This window comes from Molossus molossus, unplaced genomic scaffold, assembly GCF_014108415.1.
Source record: "Molossus molossus isolate mMolMol1 unplaced genomic scaffold, mMolMol1.p scaffold_m16_p_4, whole genome shotgun sequence".
Taxonomy (NCBI): Eukaryota; Metazoa; Chordata; class Mammalia; order Chiroptera; family Molossidae; genus Molossus; species Molossus molossus.
This window is the reverse complement of record NW_023425377.1, coordinates 26,811,792-26,828,376: the sequence shown is the minus strand read 5'-3', so window position 1 is coordinate 26,828,376 and position 16,585 is coordinate 26,811,792. Positions and strand designations below refer to the sequence as shown.

Genomic DNA, 16,585 nt, shown 5'->3' with positions numbered 1-16,585 from the left:
TCCTCATTCGGGCAGACTAGCGGTTTCACCGATCAAAGGCTGGGGCAGCAGGGTCCGTGAGAAGAGGCCAGCCCACGGCTGGGGTGGGGGCACTTCTCAGAGCGACTGGACAAAGGAGGCTGGGGAGGGCAAGGGGGAGGAAAAGAAGGAGGGGGAGGAAAATGCTGGAGACAGAGACAGCAGGGAGGTGATGAGAGAGAGAGGGTTGGAAAAAAGCATCAGCAAAAAAGACCAAAGAGGAGAGATGGGTCTTGACGTTCCTGACAGGTGGAGGAAGATAGGGCGGAGTCTGCAAAACTAGGTGACCCCACTAGGAAGGGGCTGGGGGAGCAGGACCGCCCAGGCAGAGCTTTGTAAACGGGGAGCGGGCTCCCGGGGAGCTGCGGCGAAGCCGGCAGACAGCCGTTCATGCTCATTCCAGTTGGGTCCATCCGTGCGGGCACTTCGACGCGCAAGTGCCATCTGCTCTATGGCTGGACGCCACCTCAAAGGGCAAACTCTCCCCTTCTTGAGGAACTCCCAGTTCTTCAACATCCCCGTATAAAAACGTAGACATTTTACATACCCGCCTACGCACTTGACATAGTGAGTGGTCACAGGCTTTTCCAGGCCTTACGTCAAAAACAAACTCAGTTCCGCCGTGGAGCAGCACCTGTCTGTCCGACCTGCGTCTGACCCGTGTGCACCCACAGCAGCAGCAGGCCCGACGCCATGCCGCACGGAGCTGAATAATCCACGTGGAGAAACGGGAAAGTCACGGGGCAGGGAGACGTGAGATGATTGTCCCGATGAGCTCCTACGCCTCCTCTTTACCCAAAGTAAACAGCCTTGATAAGCTGCGCAATCTACACCCAGAGTGGCAGGCCTAGGACATGACTGGCCCACTCCGCAGCAATGGGTTCAGTTCATGTGGGGGCTGAAAAGCAGGTTGTTTGGGTGTGACAGAGACGCACTCCATGCCTTCCCAATGAAGCCACTCTCTCTGTAGGGTTACCTCTCTCAGAACTAGAAACAAGCCCAAAGGCTGGCCACCCCACTCCATCCAACCTCTTCACCCCTGTCCAGCATCAAACCAAACCCCAAGTCTGTGGGGTCTTACGAGGATTCGAAAGGGGCAGGAGGGTGTTATTTCCAAGTAAGAGTTGAACTCACGGGCGCTCTGGTCATTTCTCTCACCATGTTTCAGACACTGCTGGCACCAGGCACCTCGGTGACCTCCACCCTAACCTGATGAGTGTCCTCAGAGCTGAGGACACTGAGACCTGAAGAGTAGCCACAGGTAGTGGCAGAGCAAGCGTGATAGCTGCCCACCCCCCGGGTTCAAGGTGCCTCACTTCACAGCCCAACTCGGGGACTGGGCTGCGTGAACCCAGGTGCTGACTTAAGGCTGCGGCAGCAGCACGGTGCTGTGGTTGCACGTGATGCACAGAGACCAGGTTCAGGTCCTCATTTACCCCTGCCAGCCATGTGATGTTGGGCAGGCGGCTTAGCCTCTCTGAGCCCTGCTTTCTTAACTAGAAGGGATGACAGTGCCAACTTCACTGGGCTGTTGTGAGATTAAGTGAGATGATATGATGAAGTGACTAAAGCTATGCTGGCTCAGAGGGAACGCCTCACAAATACTAATGTTTCTAAGGAAGCAAGCCGTTGACACTCCAAGTGAGAACGTCAAAACAAGGGCACGCCCCGGGCTGTGGGGTTAGGAGGAGACCAGCATAGTCTTGTTATAGCCTCGCCATGGAGGTCATAGCACAATCTGAGCTGAGTCCTAGAGGACAAGTAAGAGTCAGACAGAGAAAGGGTGGAGAAGGGGTCCCAAGCAGGGGAGGATGCATTTGGCACCTGAGTTTAAATGGAGCGACCCAGGCAAGTTCTCTCATACTCAGAGAAATCCACTCCTTTGTGAACATTCCAGGGATCCCTGAGAGAGCCCTAGCACCTCGCGTCTGAACCAAACATTCCACCCTGTGAGAGCCCTGTCCCCCCAGCTAAGATTCAGAGTCCCCAGGAAGGGCGCCCCTTCGCCCGGTGACCAGACCTGGCACTTCAGCACTAGGAAAGCTGTGAGGGCAGACGGGGCACATCTGAGAGGTGACGGAGGGCACAGCCAGCTGAGGGCAGAGGGGGCACATCTGAGAGGTGACGGAGGGCACAGCCAGCTGAGGGCAGGCCCCGACGGGGGCACGGGGGCACATCTGAGAGGTGACGGAGGGCACAGCCAGCTGAGGGCAGACGGGGGCACATCTGAGAGGTGCAGGAGGGCACAGCCAGCTGAGGGCAGGCCCCGATGGGGGCACATCTGAGGTGACGGAGGGCACAGCCAGCTGAGGGGAGGCCCCGAAGGGGGCACATCTGAGAGGTGCAGGAGGGCACAGCCAGCTGAGGGCAGGCTCTGATGGGGGCACATCTGAGAGGTGCAGGAGGGCACAGCCAGCTGAGGGCAGGCCAGGCTCTGATGGGGGCACACCTGAGAGGTGCAGGAGGGCACAGCCAGCTGAGGGCAGGCCCCGATGGGGGCACATCTGAGAGGTGCAGGAGGGCACAGCCAGCTGAGGGCAGACAGGGGCACATCTGAGAGGTGACGGAGGGCACAGCCAGCTGGGAGCAGGCCCCGACGGGGGCACATCTGAGGTGAAGGAGGGCACAGCCAGCTGAGAACAGGTTCTGGGGTCCACACTTGAGGAAGTGGATTTCTTAAGCAGCATCCAGACCGTCACATGGGGCTTGTCTCCTCCCCTCCACGTGCCAGGCCAGTTACACCTGCTCTACCCTTCACCGCCCCATAGACACGGCTTCTGGAGCCGGACTTAAAGCAGTGCCCTACCTGTGACGCAGCGAGAGGCAGGACACAGTACGTGGCTCACTGACTTCCAACTTCTCTTGAAAATTCAGAAGGTCTGTTCCCACCAGGCCTGCCCTCCTGAGCCGCAGCAATCTGGCGGGGCTGGGTCAGGGCCAAGGCTACTTCAGTCAAATGGACATGCCAGGGCTTCATTCGGTCCCATGACCTGCACCTGACCTGAGCACGTTCCCCTAGAGCAGTGGTTCTCCACCTTCCTGATGCCGTGACCCTTTAATACAGTTCCTCACGTTGTGGTGACCCCCAACCATAAAGTTACTTTCGTTGCTACTTCATAATGGTAATTTTGCTACTGTTATGTCTTAGGTGACCCCTGTGAAAGGGTCGTTCGACCCCCAAAGGGGTTGCGACCCACAGATTGAGAACGCTGCCCTAGAGTCCGTGTGCTGGGCTTCATCTCTCTGAGTTCCCAGGAAGCCCCTGGAAACTTACAGCTGGATCCTTAGGGATCAGCTGAGCCCGGGCACTCGGTCTCAGGAGCGTAGTGGGCCGCACCTGGGCCCCAGAGAGTGTGTTCGGTAGTTTCGAGGTGGGAACCAGGAATCTGTGTTTTCAACAAGCTCCCAGGTGATTCTTATGCACTCGAAGTGAGAATTGAATCTGCCTTTCTCGCGTTTTACAGCAGACGTATGCAGGAGTCTGGCCACACTGGCTGTTCGATTCTGAGACAGGCCTGTACTGCTAGGGAAAGGGCTGCTCTGAGCTCCCCGAGGCCTCTCTCCCTACTCCGCACCCTGGCCCTCCCCAAGTCCTCCCCGTCCCGCTACCACCCAACAGCTGCGGGGCTGAGGCCAGGTGCAGCTGGGACCTGGAGCAACAAAGCCTCTTCCTTCTGACTGGCCAGTGTCTGTGCCAGCGGGTTGACTCTCTCCACTGTCCCTACTGTAAAGAGTAAGGCCCAGAGAGCCACTCAGAGGCTGAGGACACTGCTGTCAAGCCCAGCACTCTTCCCCACCCCCACCCCGCCTCTGTCCAGCCCTTGACATTCACCCTCATCAGGCCCCCACTCGCCAGTCAGCCTGTTCGGCTGGTACTTTCACAGGCATAAGCAAAGTCCTTCAGCTTCCCAGCTCCCCTGGCATTGGTTTGGCAGGAAGGGGAGTCATTGGTTTCAATAAGATGAGCAGGCACCCATCCTCATCGCCTCGCTCGCCGCTGTCCTCACAGGCCAGCCCCACCGCCGCCAGCCTCCCTTCCCTGGCGGGCGGGATGGCGAAGTCCCACCGCACCCCTGCAGGTGGGGGAGTGCTTAGCAAGCCGGGCCCTCCCTCCGGGGCCAGCAGCCGCTGCCACTGACGCTTCTCCTGCTCACGTCTTGGCTGAGAGAAGGGAGTGTCTGCACTTCCAGCAACCTCTCAGGTGACCACGAAAGACAGCCACGTAGGGAATGTGCTTGGCAGGCAGGACCAAACTGGAGTCAGTACCAACGACCCTTGCAGCAGGTTGGAGTCACTGAGAACCAATCTCACCAGGACTTTTGCTTGAAAGAGAGCGACGTCAGATGATCAGGCCACTGTTTGCCAGGTCAGAGTATCGTGTCCTAGACCAGAACAGAAACAAAATGTTCCCGGGAAGCCCTTCTGCCTCCTGGCCTACACTTTGACAAACAGAAGGCAACAGAGGTGGGATCAAAGATGACGGGGGTGGTGTCCCTGGCCGGTTTGGCTCAGCGGTTAGAGCGTCAGCCTGCGGTCCTGAGAGACCCGGGTTCGGTTCCCGCTAAGGGCACGTACCTCGGTTGCAGTTTGTCCCCGGCCCTGGTTGGGTCGTGCGGGTGGCAACCGCTCGATGTGTCCCTTTCACGTCTATGTTTCTCTCTCTCTCCCCTCCCACTCTATCTGAACAAAATATCGAAAAGTGTCCTCAGGTGAGGATAAAAAAAAAATGCCGAGGGGGTGGGGGTATGGAGGAGCATCACAGATTCACCCATCCATCCATCCATCCATCCATTCTTTCCACAATAGTTGTCCATCAGCCAGCTGGACCAGGCTCTGTGAGAGGCCATGGGGATGCAGCGGGTAACAGGACAGGTAACACATGGTCCTTAAAGGGGGCAGCTTCTCAGGAATTTTTTCTGGACTTGGGGAATCCCTTTCTGCTTTTCTCCCTTTTTATAGTAAACATTATATATTTACATAATTATATAGGATCCTAAAACAACCATACCCCTACCACCTAGCTCTTGAAAACATAATAATTGTCAATACTATCGATGCCTACTGTGTGCTCATCCTTTCTCCTCTTCCTCTCCACTTTCCTCACACCCGCTGTCTGAACCCCATGCTTATCATTCTCCGTAAATTTCCCACACACGTACTCTATGGGACCTTCAGCGCAGCTCAGAGTGGTACTCAGTAAACACTCGTCAAAACAAATATTGCAATCTGAGGCCTTAGAGACCCAGCCCGAGTATCCGAACTCCCATCTGGCTCACATCACTGAGATTCGGAGCCTTCGATTCACTGCTGGGAGTTGAGATTTTGATACACCAGCATGTCTGGTTTGAGACATTCTAGTTTAGTGGGATTGGTACAAGAATTCTTGCAAGTACAGCTGTTTGGGGGGATCTTGCTGCTCCCGAGTAGAGAAAAGATGGGTTGGGGCTGTGCCCAAATCGTGTGCATACAGGGTTCTCCAGGCAGCTCTCCTCTGGGCTTGCCTGGCACCTCTAGGTAGCTGACTGCAGAAACCCAGAAGCAGCCCCTCGGAATCTGAAACTAAAACAGAACTTGCTGCTTCTGCTGCTACCGACAAATTCCCATAAGAACCTCATGAACTGTGCAGGGAAAATCCCTTTCTGTCCCCAGACTACAGCACAAAACTGAGACTCAGAATGTTTCAGTGCCTTGCTTAAAGTCACATAAGCAGTGCAAGGTGGAAGGGAGGTGTCCATCTCGTATCTCTAACCCTTCATTCAGCAGTACTTGCCACCACTTACTGAGCACCTTACATGCGTTATGTCACCAAATCCAACCCAACACAGTGAGGGGAGGCTCTGCTGTTATCCCATCGTAGGATTAGAATTAAGACTCAGACGTCAAGTGACCTGTCCAAGGCAACAAGGACTAGAACCCAGGACTCTAAACCCAACTTTCATCTTATCTCACCGTGTCCCTCTTCTGCAATGGCTACTATAAACACACAACATGGTTGAGTTTGGAGAGGATGGACAAATGGGCATTTAATGCTGAGATCACAGGCATGAAGATGGAGATGGGGGTAGGGAAGTTGGTTCAAGTCGGAAAAGGACAAAAGGCATTTAACAAGGCAGTTTGGGGTATCTTCAGCTAACGCTGTTAGAGTAGGTGGTGGCGTGACCCACTGACTTGATGAAGGCCATTTGCGATGTCAGAGTTTGACGCTGTCGAGTTTGTGTCCTGGAGGCCCGAGCCATCCTCGTGTCCTTCCCATGAAAACCACTCCCTGGACCATCCAAGAGGATGGTAGGAGCTGTTTTCATTCAAGAGACCCTCACAAATAAGCAAAAGCAAACTTGAGTCAAAATGTAAGGAGGCAGCAAAATGCCTGGAGGACCAAAGAGGAAGTCAAATAAACATCACCTTCAAAGGGCTGGAGGCAGATTCCTCCCCTCCCCCTGCCGCCGGGGCCTGGGGAGAGATGTTCCCACCCCGTCCAGGGGAGCTGGAGCGGCACTGCATGGACAGAGCATGTCAGTCCCAGCTCCCAAGAGATAGCGCCAGCCTCCGTGACAAGGAACAGAGCAGTCAGTCAGAAGGGGGGTGCTGTTTGGAAAGGAAAGCTAATTTTAGAGATCAGAACCACATTTCCAAAACCTCCATTTGCACATTCTATTTATGAGTGGAATTCTTTTCTAAGCTTAAGTTGTTTTTAGATGTTGGCACATTTGAGAGTTTCGGCCCTCATCACGGAGACCTCCAACAGAGGACTCAATTTTTTAAAGCACCAGTCAACAAGGATTTGGAGGGAAGCTAAATTCCCAAACCACTAGAACCTTACAAGATATGGAGAAGCGATATAATAGCTAGGATAATGGGATTTGGAACCAAATCATTTGGGGTTTTGTCCCAGCTTTGCTACTAGTTATGTTTCCTTTGGCAAATGACTAAAGAAACTTGGAAAAGTTACACCTCCCTAAACCTGTTTTCGGTAACATGGGGATCAGAATCTCCACGTCGACAGGTTCTCGGGAGGACCGAAGGAGCTCAGGCGCTACCCTGACTGTGGCATTGGGTACAATGAAGTGCTCGGAATGGCAGCTCTTACCAATGAGTAAACAGATGTGGAGGCAAATTCAAAAACAGAGAGTGGCCTGGTGTCTCAGCGGGTTGAGCGTTGTCCTGTGCACCGAAAGGTCGCCAGTTCAATTCCCTGTCAGGGCACATGCCCAGGTTGTGGTTCGATAACTGGTTGGGATGCACACGGGAGGCAACCAATAGAAATTTCTCTCTCACGGCGATGTTTCCCCCTCTCTCTCTTCCTCCCTCTAAGCATGTTCTCGGGTGAGTTTTAAAAATAAATAATGTTTTTGAAAAATAGAGACTACAATAAAGAGCTAGGCTCTGCTGTGCGTGCAGGGGTGAGAGAGCAGAGCAACGCGGAGGTTTCAGCCGTCAGGAGAGCTTCAGGGAGGAGAATCGGGTTCTGAGGGATGGCAGGTAGCACGGGGCAGGCCGCGGGGAGAGGAAAGCACCTGGGTCTGGCACCCCATGTCCCCGAGTCCAAATCCTGGCCCCACCTCTTCTTGGCTGTGTGACCTGAGACCGAGGTAACCGACCTCTCTAAGACATCGTCTCCTCGCCTGAGGAGTGGACACAATAATCGGCACTTCGTGGGGATGGGGAAGATCGGGGAGACAGGTAGGGCAGAAGCCCGTGAGCGGAAGGGACCCAGAAAGTGGGAGCGTTAGAGAAGCGGTTTGCGGACACGCCAAGGCTCTGAAAGCGGATGACTAAGAGAAATGCTAACTCTAAGAACAGAATCTTAGTAGCCGCATTCCTCAGATGCGTACTGATGGCAAGGACTGAGCCACCCGCGGAGGGCAGTTACAAGGCGCTCAAGAGCACAGGGAGCCGGGTGGCTGAATTCTTCCCTGCGTCACCGCGGGCAGGTCACGCCAGCTCCCCAAGCTTGAGTTCCCTCGCTCCTGAAGCGCAGGTACTGGCTGTGCTCTCCTTGGGGCTTGGTGGGGGTGAAATGAGATAAGGTGTGTGAAGTCATCAGCACAGCGCCCAGCGCACAGGAAATGCTCTGTGCCGCCAGTTATTACTCTTGTGTACATGCATTTTCTCCTTTCATCCTCACAACGACCCCGCGAGTTAAGTGTCATTGTCCCCTATTTATAGATCAAGCAGCTGGGTCTCGGAGAACCCGTCGCTTGCCTAAGGTCAGAGAGGAAGCCGAGGGGCCAGCCCGGAGGCCGCAGCGTCTCCGCAGCCCTGCTGTTCAGATAGACCGGTGAATGGCTCCAGCCTTGAGGCAACAGGACAGTTGCTGTGTTTTATTTATCTTTATTGTGGAAAGTATTACAGATGTCCCTCCCCTCGTCTGTCTTTCTCTTCTGGCTGTCCGCACCATGACCTCACCTCCTCATCTGTTGGAGATTTGAGGTCTAGTGTTGTCTGGACCCCGGCTGCAGCCCGTGAGTGCCACCCCTCCTGGGGACTTGCCTCTCCACAGGGTTGACAGGCTTTATGAAATGTCCGTTCTGATTTGCAAATAGGTCTGACACAGACAGGCCTCCAGCTGGCTGGAGATTTCAATAACAGCTCCTCCTCCTTGGTGCCAATTAACAGAAATTAAATGTCCCTGGCACACTTGGTGATTCAGAAAATGCATGCTCTGATGGGTCAAACCCCTGCTGGACATGTCATGATGACCAAGGGCTCCAGCCAGCGTCCCACCTCTCACTCCATCGCCATTTAAAGGCGCAGCTTCTTTTCTTCCTGCGTAGAAATCGATGTCACCTCTTTCATTTTCATTACACGAGTATTGATTGACCATCTACTGGGTGCCAGGTTGTGTTCGATACCGTTGGGGCACCACCGTGACAGGGCAAGGAAGGCCTCTGCCTCTGTGAAGGGGGCAAGTGGTAAACAACTAAACACAGAGAATTATTTCTATGTGATAGGTTGTGCGGGAGACAAGACGATGGGGCAGAGAGTGGCGGAGGGGTAGGAGCTGCAATAGGGAGGGTGGCCAGGAAAGGCTTCCCCAAGGAGCTGACATTTGAACTGAGATTTGAAAACTAAAAAGGGACCAGACATACCATGTGGCAAGGGGAACAGGAACAAGGTCAACATGCTGAGGAAATGCATTCATTAATCAGACATTTTTGATCATGCAGTATATACGTGTTGGATGGATGAGCCCTTTTTCCCGCTAGGAAGGCCCTTCATAAGAAGGGTGAACTGTGGGTGATGTCGCAGCATTTTTTTTCTCTAACACAAGGGGCCTGGCTCTGGCACTGGCATCCCAGGGCTGCAGGAGTTTAAGGACTCACCTTCTTCCAAAGGAATTGGGCTCATGGCTCTTTAAAGCAACGACTGCACAGTCAAAAGCAATCTGTCATTGTTTCAAGCAGTCAGAATGTTTGTTTGGAATTGTGTAGACAAGATGTGAAATGTCATCTCATTTATTATTATTAGGATATATTTATTAAATTTCCACATCCACTTATTCATTGGAAAATACTTATTAGTTGTTGGTTGTGAGTCTCTCTCCCTGTCCTACCCTCCTTCCTCCTCTTCCTCTCCCTCCTTCTCCTTCTTCCTTCCCACCCCTTCTCCCTCTCTTCTCCCCACCTTTCTCTCGCACAGCAGTTAAGATCCCAGGTTATAGAATTGGAACACCGACTCGCTGTGTGACTTTGGGCAAATCACTTCACCTCTCTGAGTCTTAATTTTCTTATCCATAAAATGGGATTAAAAATAAAGTTCCATCCCACAGCAACCATATAGAGTAAATACTGAGCTATCATTATCCTCATTTTGTAGGTTGGGATGTAAGATTTTAAGAACTTATTTTGAGTTTTGAAACTGAGACTTAGATTTTTAAGACAAAAGGAAACATGAGCAAGGAGCGCGACAATGAGCCAGCTGCATGAGCTCTATCCACCTGAAGCATTCCCCACTGAGATCATCAGGACGCCAAGCACCATAAACAGCCTTCGAGGAGTCTCTTCATTTATACTAATACCTGTGAACCAGCAACTATAGACCCCTGCTGTGTGCCACACACTGTTCTATGTGCTTTACTTATATTGACTCATTTAAAAATCTCACCACAGCCCAGCCGGTGTGGCTCAGTGGTTGAGCGTCGATCCATGCACCAAGAGGTTGCTGGTTCGATTCCCAGACAGGGCCCATGCCCAGGTTGTGGGCCTGATCCCCAGTGGGGGGCTTGCAGGAGTCGGCCAATCGATGTGCTCTCTCATCGATGTTTCTATCTCTCTCTCTCTCTCTCTCTAAAATCAATTTTTTAAAAAACAACTTTTAAATAAATAAAAATAAAAATCTCACCACAGCCATACAAAGTAAATATTGTTACTATCCCCATATCGCAGACAGGGAAACTAAGACCTAGAGTGATTACATGATTTCCAGAGCGTCACACAGCTGGGAATTAGTTTGAGAATAAACCCAGGCAATCCAACTCAGGTCTGTGCTGCTAACCGCTCGCCTCCTCATTTAAGCTGGGATGTGGAGCTTTCCTGCTGACACCACAGTTTTCTACTTCAAACGGACTCGTCTTCTGAGTGCTCAGCAAACAAAGAATTATTACCTGCCTAATCCTAAAACCTCGGCCTGTATACACAGCACTAATAAGGGCTGCTGCCCAGCCCTGCATGGTGCCGGCTACAGGTGAATTCACACCTCCTGCCATTGAGGAGATTTTCGGGTGCCTATTAAAATGTCAGTCGATCTTAGGGCTGAAGTTCTTTCTACATCATTTAGCACAACCTGGAAGGTCAAATCAATGTGCGGCCAGCCTGCCCTGCGCAGTTACTTCCTTATTACTTCCCTGTCCCTGCACTTGCTCAGAAAAGCTACCTCGCAGTAAATGAAGTTAAAAGAGCAAACCAGCCACCACCATTCCCCTGGGATCCAGATGCAGTAACCTCCAATAACCTTGCCTTCAGTCTTGGAGGGACATTATCCCAGCTTCTAATGCCAGGCTTATCCGCACATCAAAGCCGCCTGTCTGGGCCCCTTGCAGTGCTAGCGAGCTGACCCATCCCCAGAGGCACGTGCCCAGCATCGGCGCTGGCACCAGCTTAGGCACGGGGAAGAAGAGCGGACGATGTCTAACACAGGCGCCTTCCCTTTTAAGGACTAACAGTCGCAAATAGCAGGATGAAACTCCTGCCCGCGTTCGGTGGTGGTGGCGAACAGTGAAGACAGCCCAAATCCCTGTGGCTTCTGGAGGTGGGAGGGCGCAGGCGTCCTAGTGAGCCAGGCTTTGGGCTCACGCCTGCTTCTCCCGCCCAACGGGAAGGAGCCACCTGGCGCCTCTGCCAGCTCGCGCTGTTGTGCTGAGCGGGGCACAGCAGCAGATGAGTCAGTGCCGCGTGGCATTTGCAGGCTCCGAGAGCTCAGTTTTGAGCCCAAATGTGGCTGCCTGCTCGGAAGCTCGGGCTCCTTCAGTACACCGTGTTTCTGGGGCCACAGACCACGATCCTGCCTGTGCACAGTGGGGGTTCGGCAAGACTCCCCAAGCTGGCGTTTCTCATGAACTTGGCTGGTCAGATCTGACTGTCCCACCCCACCCTGCCGGGAATGAGGCCGTGATCGCCATTCCAGTGTCCCCAAGGAGAAAATTGGCCTGTTAAATCAGCAAGAGCCCTCGGTGAGGAAGGACACCGGGCTTCAGATGAAAGAAATTGGGCAGAAGATGAAAGTCCCTCTCCCACTCATTGCCTGTTTTACTGGCTTTTCATGGGAACTCACTTGCGGGCAAACCCCGAGGCTTGGGTCTTTTAGAAGGCAAGTTTTTCCAAATGTTATTGGGCCAGTTTCCCATTGTCCTGTCAGCTGTCTCGTGCCCCCTTCGGCATGGTCAGCCGGGACTTTATCAGCTTACAAGGGCCACGAGCGAGCATGGCAGCAGGTCACGGGGAGCAACGAGTCCTGTGATGCCCCTTCCAACCGCCGACCCTCACCTGGACAGGCGTGGCTGCACTGCCCAGCCTCTGGAAGGGACAAGGGGCCCTGGGCTGGGCGGGAGGGGTGGACATTGGTCACAGAGGTGGGGGTGACAGATGCAGGTTGAGTCTGGTAATCAAAATAGAATATTTGAGGCCTCGGAGAAATCCTGGTGGCTTTGGGATTTTATATTTGAAAGAATTTCAGACTTAGAAAAACGTTGCTAAAATAGTACAAAAAATTCCTGTGTGCCCTTCAGCCAGGTTCTCGAGATGTGAACATTTTGCTGTTTGGAGTCTCTCTCTCTTATACAGATATATAAGAATTTTAAAAAACTGCAGTCTTCCCAGGATGCGTTCACACACCAGAGATTCTGAAATCTTTTTCCCCTTCACAGGCCCGGCCTTGGTAATCTTCCCCGGAGGACCAGCAACAGCTGGGATACTGACACGAACAAACGATCTGATTGGACGGAAACTGCTCAATGGAGAGTCTGTGGACCGTGTGATATTGCTCGGACATCGGGGATGGTACAGGAATACCAATAGGCTGGCCTCCAAGACAGAAGGGTAATAGGAGACAGAACACGGCTGTCTTCACCCACAGTATCAAGGGGTGGGGGGCCGCGTCCCGTGCTGTGTCAGGTTGCACCAGACGCCCCTCCCTCCTGTTCCTTCGTTCTCTCGTCAAAGCCAAACACGGTCTTGACGATTTCTCACACCTCCGCACCTGACAAGTGAAACCCTGGCCATCAGATGCCTCTCACTCTGACTGCCTGTCTCTCCAGCTCAGATTCAAAGCAGTGCAGGGCAGAACGTATGTTCTTCTCTTGGGTGTTCAGGCCAGAGAGGCCAACGCTTCTTCACAGTGTCCCTGTCCTTCACCCTCCCCAACGCCGACCGAGCATCCTGCATCCCTCTGCCCCCTCCCCATTCCTCCCCACGCCCATTCCTGTCTGTCTTCCCCCGACACCTACCGCTCCAGAGGGTTTCTGCTGGGATCTCCTGACCAAGGACACGAGGACTTGGCACCTAAAGAATCTCAGACAAGAAAAATGTATGTGTTATAAGAGAGGTGCCACCGACAGAAATGCTTAAAGAGGTGATTTCAAGTCTGAAGATATAAAAATGAATTTTTAAAGCACAAGTCATTAGAAGATAGTCTACCCCTGGTTTTGGGGGTTTTTTTTTAATTGTTATTTTAAATGATCTGTGCTAACACAAATACATGCAACCCACAATTACCCCGAGACCCCTTGAGCCATACATTTTCATCCTCCCCCTGAACTTAACACATCGATAAGAATTTCCATTTTTAAAGCACATGCCGCCTGATTACCAAAGATGATGGTGAGAGGGCAGCAGCATTGGGTAACGTCGGTTGTTTGCAAGGTCAGGGTCATAATTTGGCCCTGAAGCGTGCTCTGCCTCCCATCCAGCCTGCCTGTAGGCAGCAGCACACATCAGCCAGGCTGTGGGCAGAGCAAGCCCTGTATTTTGTGGTTACAGAAATGCCTCCTTCTGTGTGAAGCTGGCACCCATCTCTTCATGGGATGAGTAACTCCCCGTTCTTAACCACACCCTTCTCTTGGTTTACCTTAAGGGCAACAAGAAGCCCCAAAGTATTGGCTTTATCTGCCAAGTGGTGAACAAGAAATCGGGCGGTATGATGAGACCACAGACAGGATGATCCAGGGATGACACCTTCTCACACGTGGTCAGTGATGGTGCTGCCGGTTGTCAGTCATCCCCTTTCTCTGAACTACCAGGGTGAAAATGTTGGTTCCGCTTCCTCTGGGGTGGGTTCAGGTCTGCTTGGCTCCTCGTTGGCCTCAGTCGCGATGAGTGCAGACACGCTGCCTTCGGATTCTGGAATCTACTCACCCCCACAAGGCCTGGCAGCCCACCTATAAACAGGTTTCCATGACTTCAGTTTCCAGGGTAAAGTCATAGAATGTCAGAGTTGGAAGGAAGCTCTTATTGGTGATGTATGGAAAGGTTAGGCAAAGGCAGGCTCCCACACAGAGCAAGTTCTATGAACTGGGGCAGACAACACAACTTCTAATCCCAGAAACCATCAGACCACTCGGGCTGATGTCAGCCTGGTCTCCCGGGTGGTCTCGCTCGGTCTCTCTTCCTACACTGGCTTCCCCTGCCCAGAGGCAGGGAGCAGGAAACCACCGCGCTCCACTGTCACACTGGCTGGTTTTTAAGTCTCGGGGAACTTCCCAGGGTTCATGGTGGAAAGATCTATGGAGAGGTAGCTCTTCCCTTGAAACCGCCTAACCAATTGACCAAACGTTTTCCTAAAAACACGAAATGAAGAACCTAATTTCTTCGCAGCCAAACCCAGAAGCTTAAGAAAAACTCCCCCATATCCTGAAGTTTTCATCTCTGGACTGTCCCCTCCAGGATATGGAGTCCAAATCGTCACAAGTCAAAAGGCAGTGGGGCTTGGGGGTGACAGGCAAGGGGGAGTGATGGTGATTAGAACGAGGTCAGCCCAGTTTGCTCCAGAACAGAGTGCTAACCGTGAAGTCCGATTGTCACCTTCTTGAATTGTTGCTTCTTGTTCCTGCATGCTGGGTCACGGGGAGAGGGTGTTGTTTAGGGGGAAAAAAAGAAAGGAAAAATAGAAGGGGATAAAAAGTCCATCCGTGGAAATATAAGCAGAAAAGCTATTGACTCTGTGCCTCTGCTAGTTTCATTTTTTTTTAAGTACAGCGTTTTTAATAGACCAAAAGAGAATCTTTGGGAGGAAATGTGTGTGCGAATATGTTTATACAAAGAGTATATAATATGTTTAGTGATTGTGGACTATTGTATAAATAAGCCTTAGATATATAAAATACATAAACATATAAAATATCATTTTATAGGGTAGCGGACATTTAAGGACTTCCAAGCCTTTCGTATCTTTGTTCTGAATAGAGCCCAGGCGGGCAGCCTATTCCCTTCATATATGCCGCTGTGAGGCTGAGAGGTTCGGTGGGGTTTTCTGGTTTTGTAATTTGTTACATGTACGGATTCCTTTGCAATGTCTGCTGCGTGTACATTGCTGTTGTTTACCCACATGGAGTCATCAGAGATTTGTTCCACACTTTGCATCTTGGAAAACCAAACAGGACTTTCTAGCAAGAAGAAAAACACACGGAACATGCCCTCACTGTTGGATAACTCCGAGCTGGACCCCTGACAGCTGGAAGTCTGCGGGCCTGGGGACTTGAATATCAGCGTGGTCTCTCACTGCAACATTTGGTGTCGGACATCTCTTCTCCTGGGAGGGAGTCACATGCTCTGGTTGAGTCCTTTTTTTTCTTGGACTTAACATGTTCTAGAGGGTCCCCGGAAGTCGTGGCCCTAAAACATCTTGCTCTAGCATCAGATTGCAAAGAACTCTCCGTGTGTTAATTCTCTGTTTTATGTTCTGCGATTTGGTAATAAACTCCATGCTTTTAAGCTCAGAGTTTTACTTGTTTGGGTTTGTGGCTCTAATGAAGTGTTAATTTTGCCTTTACCACCCCGGCTGATCAGAAGAGGAAAGGGGCAAAAAAGGTGGGGGGCTCCCTTGCTGGAGAAGTCCTCTCTCACCTCCCACATCGGCCGAGACGTGGACCAGAACTCGTGCGTGAAATACCACCTGCTCCCCTTGCAGGGAGGGCTCGGGCATGTGGGCGTGGAGAGATCACCCAAGTCTCCTTTGCCAAGAATGCTTGTCGTCCCAGCTGTAAGCTCGTGAAGGCCGGTCTGTGCTTAGTAGGAAACAATAAAACAGGTCTATTTTCACTCAATAGAGCTGTCCTTTGGGCCTGGTTTTTGCAGTAGCTGGCTGGGAGAGGGGAGTACTTCATCATAGATTAAATGTCAACATTGAGCATTTAATTTTCCCAAAGGGTCTGGATCCTGGCAGCCACTCTGGACCTTTAGAAGGGAGGGCTGGGAGGAGAGGAATCACTTGGTGGAGGGGAATTGCTTCGTTTCGGTGGAGATGGCTGGGAGCAGAGATGAGCCACGGACACTTCCTTTCAACCAGGCTGAGTGACCCCCATAGAGCAAACCCCGATCTGCACACCACTCGGGCCCAAGGAGGCTTCTTAGTGCAGAGGTTGGGAGCACAGCCTCAAGAGCCGGGCTGCCTGGCACGCACCAGCTGTGTGGCCTTGGGCCAATCAGTGCACCTCTCTGTGGCTCAGGGTCTTTTTCTGGAAAATGAGGATGTAATAGCATCTGCCTGAGGGTGTTAAAGATGAAAGGTCTGAAAGCATGCTGAGTGCTTCGAACAGTGCTTGGCACATACAAATACACAATGAAATCAGTGTTTACCACCACAATTTTTGCCACATCTACCAACCACCCATATATTTGTTTTACTTTAAAAGAAAATAAAAATTTTTAGCCCTCACCTGAGGATATTTTTTCATAATTTTTTTTTTTTTTTAGATAGAGTGGGAGGGAGGGAGAGAGAGAGAGACATCAGTGTGGGAGAGACACAATTGGTTGACTCCTGCATGACCCCAGCTGGGCTGGGCTAAAAAATTTTGTTACTAAATGTATTGGGGTGATGTTGGTTCATAAAATTATATAGGTTTTGCCCTGGCCAGTTT

The 16,585-nt window shown here is 51.9% G+C and overlaps 1 protein-coding gene across 1 annotated transcript in view; it reads left to right on the top strand.

The window, feature by feature from the left end:
- SH3RF2 (SH3 domain containing ring finger 2) overlaps positions 1-15,408 on the top strand; it is a 122,719-nt gene extending 107,311 nt beyond the window's left edge. The window contains exon 11 of the mRNA XM_036241975.1: positions 12,380-15,408. The gene's annotated coding sequence lies outside the window, so the exon portion shown is untranslated. The remainder of the gene's footprint in view (positions 1-12,379) is intronic.
- The last annotated feature ends 1,177 nt before the right edge of the window (positions 15,409-16,585 follow it).